Raw genomic sequence first — 11668 nt, 5'->3', positions numbered from 1 at the left:
GGCAGGGGTTATTTCAGGATATTAAGTTTATTGGGTCTCAAAGTGGAGTCTGAGGACCACCATGGCTCCCAAGGGTCTACAGTAAAATGAAAGTTTGTTATGTTTGGTACATTATCTCTGTAATTTTTTGCAATTTTATACAAAAATCATAACAAGAAACATCTCTCCTTGGAACCGGAGCAAACGTTCACTAAACTATAAGTTATGTCAAAGTCCCACGCAGCTAATATGATTTGCCATCACAGCTTACCACACCTGGGGCATAGTAAAACACCACACACAGTTTATAGAAGAACATTACACCTGAATACACTGATGCACAGGTCTTGTGAGAGTAGGAAAAGCGTTGGTGTTACTAACAGTAAGGACGGCTCAGTTATAAAAGTGTCATGACAGTGAGCCAGTATGCACAGTACCAGGACCCTGAGACCAAAGCAGCCAAATAGAATTCAGCCACCATTTATTTTATTATTGTGACATGTCAAACTGTCATCCCGGAAAGAAGCCATTTGATGGCCTTTAAAGGATAAAACAGAAAGTGAACTGCCCCGCTGTCTTGCACACAGCAATACTGGGAGAATCACCACGCTAGGTGACGCTATCCCAGTACGCTTGACTACAGTCCGTCTGGGCTGCGGACGCTCCTCCGGCCCGACAGAGGGCGCCGTGCTGCAGGCGAGCCCGGAGAAGCGCAGTGTGTGTGGGGGTTTTTTGTTCCCAGATCTCGGTGCGCTGTCCACTTCAGCACCACAAGCCGAGCGGAGGCAGCGGGGCTAGCTAACGCTGAAGAGGAGGGACTGAAGACGCGGCTCAACATCAGCACCAGCAACCGACCCGAGTCCCAAACACAGAGAATACTGAAACGTACCCACCGCTGTCCGCCAGAAAATACGACACGAGCGAGCCAAACGCCTGCAGGAAAAGGTAAGAGTTTTCGAAGAGGCTCAAATAGGATGAAGTTGTTGTCGGCAGGGATAATAACGGGCATCGCTGAAGAGGAACACGCTCCCCTTCCCTTCCTGGTTCATAAATACTGTATGGACGTAATAAGGCGTTGTTTACGTTAGCTTCTTCATGTTCTGCTGGTGTCTCGCATTCAGCCTACGGTTAGTTTATTAGAGAGAAAGAGGGACGCTTAAGTAATGATAACGGGCTGCACGGAGACCGTGTTGTGTGCTGGGCAGCCTCTCCTCGCTTTGCAGATGGTGGTGTTTTATAACTCGTCGATTTCCGTTGCTACGCTGTGGCCAGCTGCTGCTTCTTTATGCCCCCCTGTCCTAGCTGCGGGACATGTAATACCCCCGTCACTCCTCTGATATTGTTGCCGTTTATGTGTGTGGTAAAAACCGCCTCCACTGCAGTTTACACACCGTGTTCGCTTGCGGGATTAACGCGGTAGTTCATATATTTATGTAGGCTAGTTATACGGAATAGGGTTCTCTAAAAGTAGCTGAAATTTGAACGGACTTTTGTTCACAGCGGTTGTTAATTATCAAGAGCTGGATAGTCTGCTCATTGGCATTGAACAGGTTATGAGTGATTTTTATAGTTTAATATAGACAGTTACTTTATCCGTTTTTTTCTTAAGTAAATCCTTTAAATCAGACTACTAACTGTACCTGTTTTAAACGACTCACAGAGCATGAATATTGGCGATGTTGCAGTTGACAGGGTTCAGCTGGTGTCATTTGATTGACAACTGTGTGAATCCTCTCATCCAGCCTTGGTGCCCTAAAGTCTCAGGTCTCATGAGAAACCAGAGTGTAAATTGTTTGTAAATACTGTATTTCCTAGTGCTCAAAACACTGGTGCCCTGAGGGAATGTTGTTGTTGTTGTTGTTGTTGTTTTTTACAGCTTTACTTCAAAACATTGATCTGTGAAGAAAGAAGAGCAGATCTTATAGGGAGTAATTAAATAAGGATCACATTTTAATTTAGCTTAACTTAACCCGTTGGCTGTAGTGGCTTTTGCAGTCTTGTAAGATCCCTTAGACATCAATATATAATAACACATATCAAAACGAATGTATAAGCAGAGTATAATATTTTATTTGAATATTACAGAAATAGTGACTCTGACCTCTCTCCTAATACATGGAATAGTACACACACTGTTTTGATACTAGAACTGTAAATGATTAGTTGATTAATCCATTTTTTCCCTTTGCAACGATTGAATCAGCAGTTATTTTGATAATTAATGGTGATGTTTCCAGCTTCCCACATGTGAGGATTTGCTGCTTTTTTTCTTCACTGTAAATGAAAATAATTTTGAATTTGGGCCGTTGGTTGGACAAGCTATTTGAAGATGTTACCTTGGGTTTAGGAAAATTGTGGTGGGCATTTTTTGCTCTTTTCTGACATTTTATAAGCCAAAGAATTCACTGATTGAAAAAAGGATTAGCAGATTAATCAATGCTGAAAATAGTCATTCATGTTCAGCCCTTACTGATGACAAAAACTCACAATCCATCACACTGCTGCAAATTACATTACAACATACAGCTGTGTGACAAAATGTACCAATGCCTACTTCAGTCCATGCCGACACGGCGAATGACTGTTAGGCCGAGTCCTTTTGAACACCCCATGAATCAGTAATCAGTGATCAGCTTGTGACATGCTGCTTGGTTAAAAAGGAAAAGTCAGCAGCAGCTGCGTGAGTGACAGGACAGTGACAGTGCTGACCAAATACTCAGTGTCATGGGACTTGAGCACCACTGTGCTGTTCTGGGCAAACGAAAATACCGAGTGTATCTTGGAAAGCAGTCTTCCATTTTGTCCGCTGCTGTTGGCGAGATAGGCCCGGGTGAGGTAAGAGGCTGATAGAGGGATTAGCTTGTATTAGGATGTGGCTGCTCATGGAGGTGTGAGAGAAATGTCAGTCACTCTCGCGCTATCTTCCTCTGCCGTCTGCCTCTCAGCTTCTTTCTCCACAAAGCATCTGTCTCCTGCCTGCTTTACATTCACATTGTTCCTAGATGAGCAGCGATACCCCCCCACTCCCACCTCTCCTCACCACCACCACCAAGACTCTGCAGCATCTCAGTAGTTCTCCTCGCCACATGCAGCCTCTGTCAGTGCGTGCCTCCATGCGCTCTCCTCTCCTCTCATCCCCCTGGCAGACACACACTGCTCCTCCTCCTGTCCTACTTCCTCCTTCTTCAGCTCTCCTGAAGGGCGAAGCCGTTGTCGGTGAAGCCTCGAGTGGGGGGGGCGCGGTGGCAGAGGAAGGATGGATGGAACGGTAGTTTATATCAGGCTAAAGTGTTTCCGGCAGGTGTCAAAGCACAACAGCCAGACATCGTCTCAGGATGTGGTCTGATAGAAATTGCTGCATTGTTAGAGCGCAGCAGGGGTGACGGTGCTTATTCAAACAAAGCCATGCCAAATAGACTCGGATTTGCATGGACAGGAAAGTCTGTCTGAAATGTTACTTTCCGATGCTCCTTGAATCTGTACTTCAGTTGCCGGGGCACAGCGTATGGCTTCACTGCAGGTGGTAATGCCTTTATGTTTTATTTAAAAGGCGTGTCAGTCTGTGCTCCTGTCTCAAATCCAGATCCACCGAGGGAGAACTTCTAGCCACTAAGTTTTACTGCTGTATCATTTGAATGTGAGGCATCCTTTAAAGGAAGTTGTGTTTTATTTATTTTGGCCATTTTTAAGCAATTTTACTACATTGATCAGAGTAGGAGATTGAACAAGACTTTGCACCAGCAATGGGAAATTACACCCCCTCAACATTTATTACAAAGATATTTGAGATATTTTATACTAAAAAGAAGCTTAAATGTGACAAATGAAATTACACCATGTTTTTTTTGTTCTGTCAGTTGTTTCTGCAGTGCTGGTAAAAAAATATTTTGTCAGGTAGTGTTTATTTTATTATTTTGCATCATTTTGTTACACTGTATTTAGCCACATTGTGTTCATGATTGATGGTTGTGATAATGACTCGCTGTAAGTGATGTCTTACAGATACATGCTTGAAGCAAATAAGTGTGTGTTATTAACAAACTTAATTCCCGCTATTAGCTCTCAAGTACAGTAAATCAAACAAAACCCGACTAAAGACAGGCCTGGCTTTTACAACAAGGCTACATTAAGGAAGAAACGTCAGATAATAATATTACAAATTGGTAGTGGGGTTTACAAACTGGATATGAATGATTTTGAGATCACTTATTTTTTTCCATTCACTTGTTAAACTAGAACTCTAATTAAGTTTTTTCTAAATGTTTCATGTTTTTACTTACCTAACTTAAAGTATAGGTTAACAAATAGTCAAACAATAGTCAAATATCTGTGAAAAATGAATTCCCATGTTAATCTAAAGTTAATATGAGACTTCAGCAGTCTGAGTTCGACAAATCCAATGGGTGTTTTCTAAAGTTATGATTTTATCAGTACCAAATGAGGGAATTTTGTACTAAACAGAATGTAATATTAGAAGATTCCCACTTGATTTGTGTAACTCAGACTGCTGAAGTGAACATTTTTGCTCAGAAAGATGACTGTGGATTTTCCTGTACATTAGAAGTGAAACTGTGAAACTATAGTGGGATCTCTTAATGCCCATGTGAATGAACAGGGGGAATAATCAGCAAGCGAAACCTGTTTCAGTGTACACACTGTGTGGTCATCTGACTTGAAAATTTGTGAACCTACCCTTTTATAGCAATAAAAACAAGTCAAACAATAATGACTTGCACATAATTCACAGCCCTGATTCCCCATGACGATAGCATCTTTGTAGCCATCAAGATTCATACAAACAGGCTGAAACATCAACAAGTCATTTTACAATTTCACCTCCTGTAACCTCCAACCGTCTTGAACTCGGAGAGTTATTAGCAGCTGGACCCTGGACTGCATATAGATCGACTCTACGCTGCGCTCCTTCAGAGGCTGTTATGTGCTGTTGTGTTGCCGTCATCAGAACCTGCAGCAGCCCATTCACAGGCAGAATGCAGCACCTTCCTCTCTTCCATTAAGGCTACCTGAGATGAATTATCCTCGTAAGAAAATCCCCCACCCCTCCGTCTTCGCAGCGGGGCCTGTGTCACAGCGCTCAGGCTGACAAAATAGCACGCCACTCTTCCCATGTTAGAGCGCATCCATTTTTAATCCTCCCTTGAGTGCACACAAACAGACACACAGACTCTCTCTCTCTGGCTGATTTTTATGGAGTCATCTTTTGATGTTTTATCCCATTTCTTACAATCTCTATTATAATGTGTGTGTATGGGGTGGGGTGTACATTTCCAATGTGTGGTGAAGCAATCCTCAAATTGCCATGGATTTTTTTTTTTTTGCCTATTTGTTTACATTTTGGCAATTGGCAAAAAAACATGTCGACTCTTTGGAAAGTTCAGCAGGTATGATGGTGTGTAAGGCGATTTATGGATGATTGTGCCCAATGGACATCGTCATCACCATCATAATGAAATCCACAAAAAGTAACTATATGTGTATCTTGTCTCTTGTCTCAGATTTGACTGAGTTATGACTCAGGAGTGCCATTTTTGCCATAAATTTACGACAAGCAGGCACCAATGGTTTTAAAGCACTTTAATTGCCTCTGAGTTTTGTGCCACAGCTGCTGCTGCTACAACTGCTGACCATGATGGCGAGCGTGCCAAACCAGCGGACCAAACTACAATATTGAACTTCCAGTTGTTTTAAGAAAACCGGGTTTGCCTCGCATCTCTCCCACATCACCCTTTGGTTTGAAAACCCCTGCTACAGAGTATGACTCATCTTAATAACCACATCCGACTGCGAGTGTCTCGTATGGAGATGAAGGCTGCGAGATTAGCCGCAGCTCATCTGTTTAGTGACTCTCGCGTGCTCTTGAAATCACACTGGACAGTCAGCAGGTGATTTTCTTTCAATAGTTTGGAGTTGGATTCTGGAAGTCTGTAATGTAACTTTAGGTTCGAGGTCGGCCTCCCACAGCATTTAAGCAACTTGGAAGATCAAGAGAACGCCTGCTTCATCTCCTGATCAAAGGGATCTTAGCCCCAGATTCATCCTCATCAAGAAGCAGAAAAACATTAGATAAAATTTAGATCAAGGACGGAAAAAACTGAATAATTCAACCCATCTTTTTTTGTGGGGTTTGGGCTGTTTCTAATGAACTTTTGTCCTTTGCAGTTGGTAATTGTTAAATTAGAGAATATTTTATTCATTAGTTTCCTCAGATGCATTATTACTCAATTAAATATTAGCCTTATTATGCATTCAAATCAGTGCATTCTTTTATTCCAGACAGAAGTGTCTGCTATCATATGTGGAGTTTGCGTGCATGAGTGTGTGTTTGGGCATGAGATGTGTGTTACACCAGGCACATGAAACTGCATCATTGAAGTCAATACAGTCATGAGAAATCTCTTTTTGAGTCGGGCCCGTTTGAAGCTGTCACCCAGTTACTGCTCAAAGGGCACTGTTTGACTGCTTGTTAGCCATCTTTGGACTCTGTGTGTGTTTGTGTGTGTGGCACTGTCCCCTAGGGATTCCCTTCCTCTATCCCACTGACTTCAGAGCTGCTTTGAAGTTCTTCCTCAGAGGAGAGGTGAAGGGGAGGGGGACTGAGACAAAGAGGGGTTCGGGGGAGGGAGCACTGTGAAAATGCTTCATTTTTATCCCTGCGCTCACTCTGCTCATCACTAAGCTGATTTCCCTCGTAATTTTGAGAGTGATGTCATAAGCCGGACGGTGTTTTTTGTAAAATAAGCTTTAGCAGCGTTTTTGGGGTGAGTACAGAATCACGGAATACCTCCGAGAGAGCCATGGCAGGAGAGCGCTGTTTTAGGAATTTACTGCATATTAGGGTGGTCATGTAGCTGCCCTCGGTCAGCTCATGAATAATGCAAGGGATCAGTGTCTAGTTCCATCAGGTGATCCCGGTGTACTTTTCAGCAGTGCTGTGTGTGTGTTTCTGTGCGTGCGTGGGTGTGGGCGTGAGAAGAGAGGGAGAATGAGAGCAGCTGCTGCGGCCAACACACCCTCAACACAAAACCATCTGCCATGCTGACTCCAGAAAACTACTACTAACAAATACCACACATACAGTCTATCTATCTAGTTGTTGTACTAAAATACATATTTTAATGTAGATAAAGCAAAGTATATAGAAAAATATGTTCTTTGTACTTTTTTCTAAAAGAAATAATTGAATTTAAGCTACTTAGAAATAGCAGCCCAGTATTTTTATATGGGACAACAGCACTCCCAATTTTGCAATTATGTGGAAGAAAAAGAATATGTAAGCTAATTAACCTTCAGTGAATGACATGTGGACATGAATGACTGAACTATGTTTCAATTTCAAAGTCTGCTTCATCCGAAATTCACAAAAGACATGAAATTGAAATTAGCACCCTAGCTTGAGCTGCTTAGAGATTTGCACACAGTCACCAAACACACGTAAATGTTTTATTGATGATGTTGCTCTATTGCAAACGCGTGTGCAGTGAAGGCAGGTGTTTGTTGTGCAGGAAGTGCATGTTTTTTTTCCTTAGTATTCCCCAGAAAGCCTCTTAAATCCCATTGCGGTGATAGGTACTGTGGATAAAGCAAAAGAGAGAGTGGGAGAAATGATCCTCTCGGCAGCCCATCCAGAGCTGTCATAATCCTGAGTGGGTGAGGTGGTGGAGAGGATCGGGCAAAGATAAGATGATGACTCAGGTAGCGGCTCTCACATGAGGAAATGAGACAAAGCCTCAATAATGGCTTGTTTGATGAATTACTAACCCTCCTCTTGGAAGTGTAAAGTAATATAATCCCCTACTAGCCTCAGCCTGCAGTCTATATAGTCTGCCTAAATCATGTTGAATCGTAATTCCATTTATTTGGATCACGTACAGTCTTCTGGATAAACAGCATTTTAATTGCTCTGGATAAACAGTGTTGTCAGTGGCTGCGTGTAATGAGTGACAATGGTTCATCATTACTGAAACCAGCAGACAAAATGTCATCAGTGCTGAGCGGAGCTGAGCTGAGCGGCGCTATGTGGTGGAAATTCCATTTATTTACCCCAGAGAGATGGGGGGGAAGAAGGTGAAGGTCGCAGAGGAATAAAAGCAGGAAAAGGTGGCGCTGCGAGCAAAAACTGTGCTGAAAAGATGAATGCAGGCGCTGACCTTTTCTATCTTTTCTTTGCAGAGCATACTGGGAATTCATATCAGCCTTGCCTGCCGCAGTCCTCACACTGCCTTCCCCTATTTAGAGCGGGCCAGACCTACAGTAACATATTGTTCCCTTTATCATTGGCTCAGAGCCGGCACACTGGCGAATGCATCTAGCAGAGTGACCTCTGTGTAAAATCTATACCTGCGCTTGGTTTTGAGTTACACTTTTATTTCCATCTTTGTGCATTATTGCCAAAGTGATGTGTTCAACCCCCCCCCGTCAGAGGGAGTCATTCAGCTGTTATGGGGGAGGGGTGAATCAATTATGCTATGTAAAATAGTGTGTACTGTTTGTGTGTGCATTTGGTGGTTGACAAATCTCACTCTACAGCTTGGTGTTTTATTTATGTGTGTGCCTTACTGACTGAATGATCGTCCATCTGAAGCCTCCGTAGTTAGGTGACTGTGAGCATTATTATTCACAGTTTCTTTCCAGCTTGAGCTTTACTTTACGCTTAATTTGCTCTTAACACCACCTGTTGTTGTGACAAGAACAGTGGTAGGTATGTGGCAGCCCAATATAAAAATGTAGGAAGATCACTTATCTCCAAAATTCTATTTTTTGTGGTTTGATAAATACAGGCCCAGGCCGCAGGTGTCAGCGTATATGCACACTTTCAATGAGCTTTTGATGAATTGGTATTGTGACTCTACAGTTACTAGAAAAAGAAAAGAAAAGAACAAAAATAAAATGAGCCAGTGTTGCCGTATTGTATTGCTCTAACAACTGTAGTTTGTTTTAACAAGTTTTAACACATTCTATTTGGGTTGTCTTTCCAAAAGCACCTGTCAGTTCCTTTAAATAACGAAGCGTCCCACTGTGTGTGGATATTCATATAATACGCCAGCTGATTTTCCTACCAACGTTCTTACAAACACAAATTGGCAGCAGGCCTGAGTTAAATTGGGAAAAATAAGATACACGACTCAAAATAGATCCACGCAAAGAGAGAGCAGAGAACATCCTCCATGTGAAATTGCATCCATAACATGTACTTTGAGCCTGCAAAGGCAGACACAGAGAGAGCCTGACATGGCTGAACCCCTCAAACAGCAGGATAGCCTGTGTGTATCTATGGTAACTACTCTTCTGAGAGAGAGTTTACAGGTATATGGACATGGATAGTGGATAGTGAATTATTTAGACGCTCTATCAGACAGTGTCTGCCAGACTGTGAATTCAAACCTGATATTGGACTGCAAGGAGGGAGAGATATTAGGTCGCAGGCAGCCCCCACAAGCTTTCTGTCTCCTGCTTGACAGACCCTCACAGTGGAAAATCCACAGCCTATTTTGTAAACTAAGCAGTAAGAACAGATTGGTGTAAAGTTGCATGTACTGTTTTATTGTAATTGTTGTAAATAGGGTTATCATACAAAATTTACTGTGCATTTACTGTAATTTGTAGCCAGTTTAACACAGAATAAGGCATTAGAATAATAACCATAACCATAGGTTTAATGCTTTTATTCTAAGTACCCTTCAGCAGCATAAAAGCAATGCATGGGAGTCATGCAGGTTAGGTGCAAGGCTGTGTGTATTCAGGTGCAGACTGGTTGGTGGAGAGAAACGTGAGATGTGTTGTGGGTATTCCGCAGACATGTTAAAGCATCTATTCTGCTGAGTGGCACATTAGGCATGGTGAAGTAACACATTATTCCTGTCAATAGAGGACGTCCTCTTCATCCTTTTATGTCTCCAAGCCTATGTCATCACTTTGATCAAGCAACCGCAAGCAATTACTCGGACTAATTGTATCCAATTTACAGAATGAAAGCATTGGCAGCATGGGATGTCTGTTCATCAACTTGCCCTGAAAGGAAAATTGCTGCCACCGTCGGACGGATTCTGTCCAGATAAACTTTCATACATTATAGCAGGGATTGTGCATACATTTGATTTGGTTTACAAAGAAAGCTGTGCCAGCAAACGCCTGTGGCATAAAAACACATAATAAGTTTATAAATTCTAATGCACTGTTAAAGATTAAACCAGTTATTCCTGGCTTTTTGGCTTGTGACTCCTTACAAAAAAAGCAGAGTCTAGTTTGGATCTCTTGTCATGTTTCAGATGTCTGTGAGCTGTGAGCAGTTCCACCGAAGAGACATTTCTCCTCCAAACTTCTCACATGGTTTCAACTGTTCAAGTCCCAACATAGAGTTGCAACATAGGTACTGTCACTTAAGTAAAGGATTCATCTATTTGAGTATTCACCAGCATTTGGATGATGCGTGGTAGTGCTGTAATTTCCAGTAGTGATTCAAAAGTTGTATCTTTTGTATCAAATTTTGTACGTAAATTCTTAAATTAAAATTTAGGAATATTAGGTTGTTGTAGTTGTATAAAATAGCCATTCTACCTTGTGGTCTTTTGTAATACGGAAGTAGTTTTAATTCCTCTATCCCACCTGAATAACTTGTATATCACTGTGCCTGTAACTGGCCTATAACTACACTTATAACTACAGTGCTTTCTCCTCTATTACGTACACATGCTCTCACTGTAGCAGATTTTGTGTACCATGCCACTGTCAAAGTTTCCCAACTTTGATTTAGTAAGCAATTTAAACTTCTGTAATCACTAGAATTTGCACTTAAGTCATAAGTGAAATGATACCATTTCTAGTGCCTCATGCTTCGGCTTTGGCTCAGGAGCTAAAGCGGGTTGGCCGTTAATCGGAAGGTTGGCGGTTGAATCCCGGCTCCCTCAGGCTGCATGTCGAAGTGTCCTTGGGCAAGATACTGAACCCCGAATTGCCCCTGGCGGCTGTTCCGCTGGTGTATGAATGTCAGTCTCTGTTTGAGCACTTAGGCTCAGTGTATGAATGTGTGTGTATGGTGAATGCAGATGTAGTGTAAAAGCGCTTTGAGTGGTCGAAAAGACTAGAAAGGCGCTATACAAGTACGGAGCGTTTACATTTATAAGGCTGAGTAAACTAGATGAAGTCAGTTTCCAGTTGCAGCCACAGCAGAAATGCTTTCTGTATTGTTAAAAAACAGTTATTGTTAGAACAGTAAAAAAAAAAAAAAACAGCTTAATTTACATGCGTATGAACATTAGACTCAAGAGAATATCATGCAAAAAGAATAGAGTACTCATAATAAGCATACACACTGGAGACAATAATACAAAGAGCCTCCAGTTCAAATAAAAGACAAACACACACACGCACACAAACAGTGAAATGGAGCTGTTGTGGGGGCTCAGCAAGGCCGAACACCAGCAACGGGCTGCTGCAATTCACACAGCAGAGAGCCGGTGAACATTTATGGACTCTGGCTGCCAGCTTCTTTTTGGGAGAATGTTTGGCTTCATTGCTCTCTCTGGATCTTTACTGGAAGGATTAAAAATGAGTATGTTGTCTGAGGACCCAGTGGTATGAGGTGATGCTTCGCCCTTGTTAAGGTACTCGGGCCATGAAAGCAGGCAGGGGCTTCAGGGGATAAAGTGGGACATTTTACTATTGCTATTGT

General features: G+C 42.2%; 1 protein-coding gene across 1 annotated transcript in view; it reads left to right on the top strand.

Annotated features, from left to right (window-relative positions):
* The first annotated feature begins 243 nt into the window (after positions 1-243).
* Positions 244-11668, top strand: part of srrm3 (serine/arginine repetitive matrix 3) — a 66701-nt gene continuing 55276 nt past the window's right edge. Inside the window, 1 exon segment of the mRNA XM_038709723.1 lies at positions 244-924. The gene's annotated coding sequence lies outside the window, so the exon portion shown is untranslated.

This window comes from Micropterus salmoides, unplaced genomic scaffold (assembly GCF_014851395.1).
Source record: "Micropterus salmoides isolate LMB-PRFRI ecotype aquatic unplaced genomic scaffold, ASM1485139v1 Ms_hic_scaffold_9, whole genome shotgun sequence".
Lineage (NCBI taxonomy): Eukaryota > Metazoa > Chordata > Actinopteri > Centrarchiformes > Centrarchidae > Micropterus > Micropterus salmoides.
This window is presented reverse-complemented; position numbering and strand designations above follow the sequence as displayed.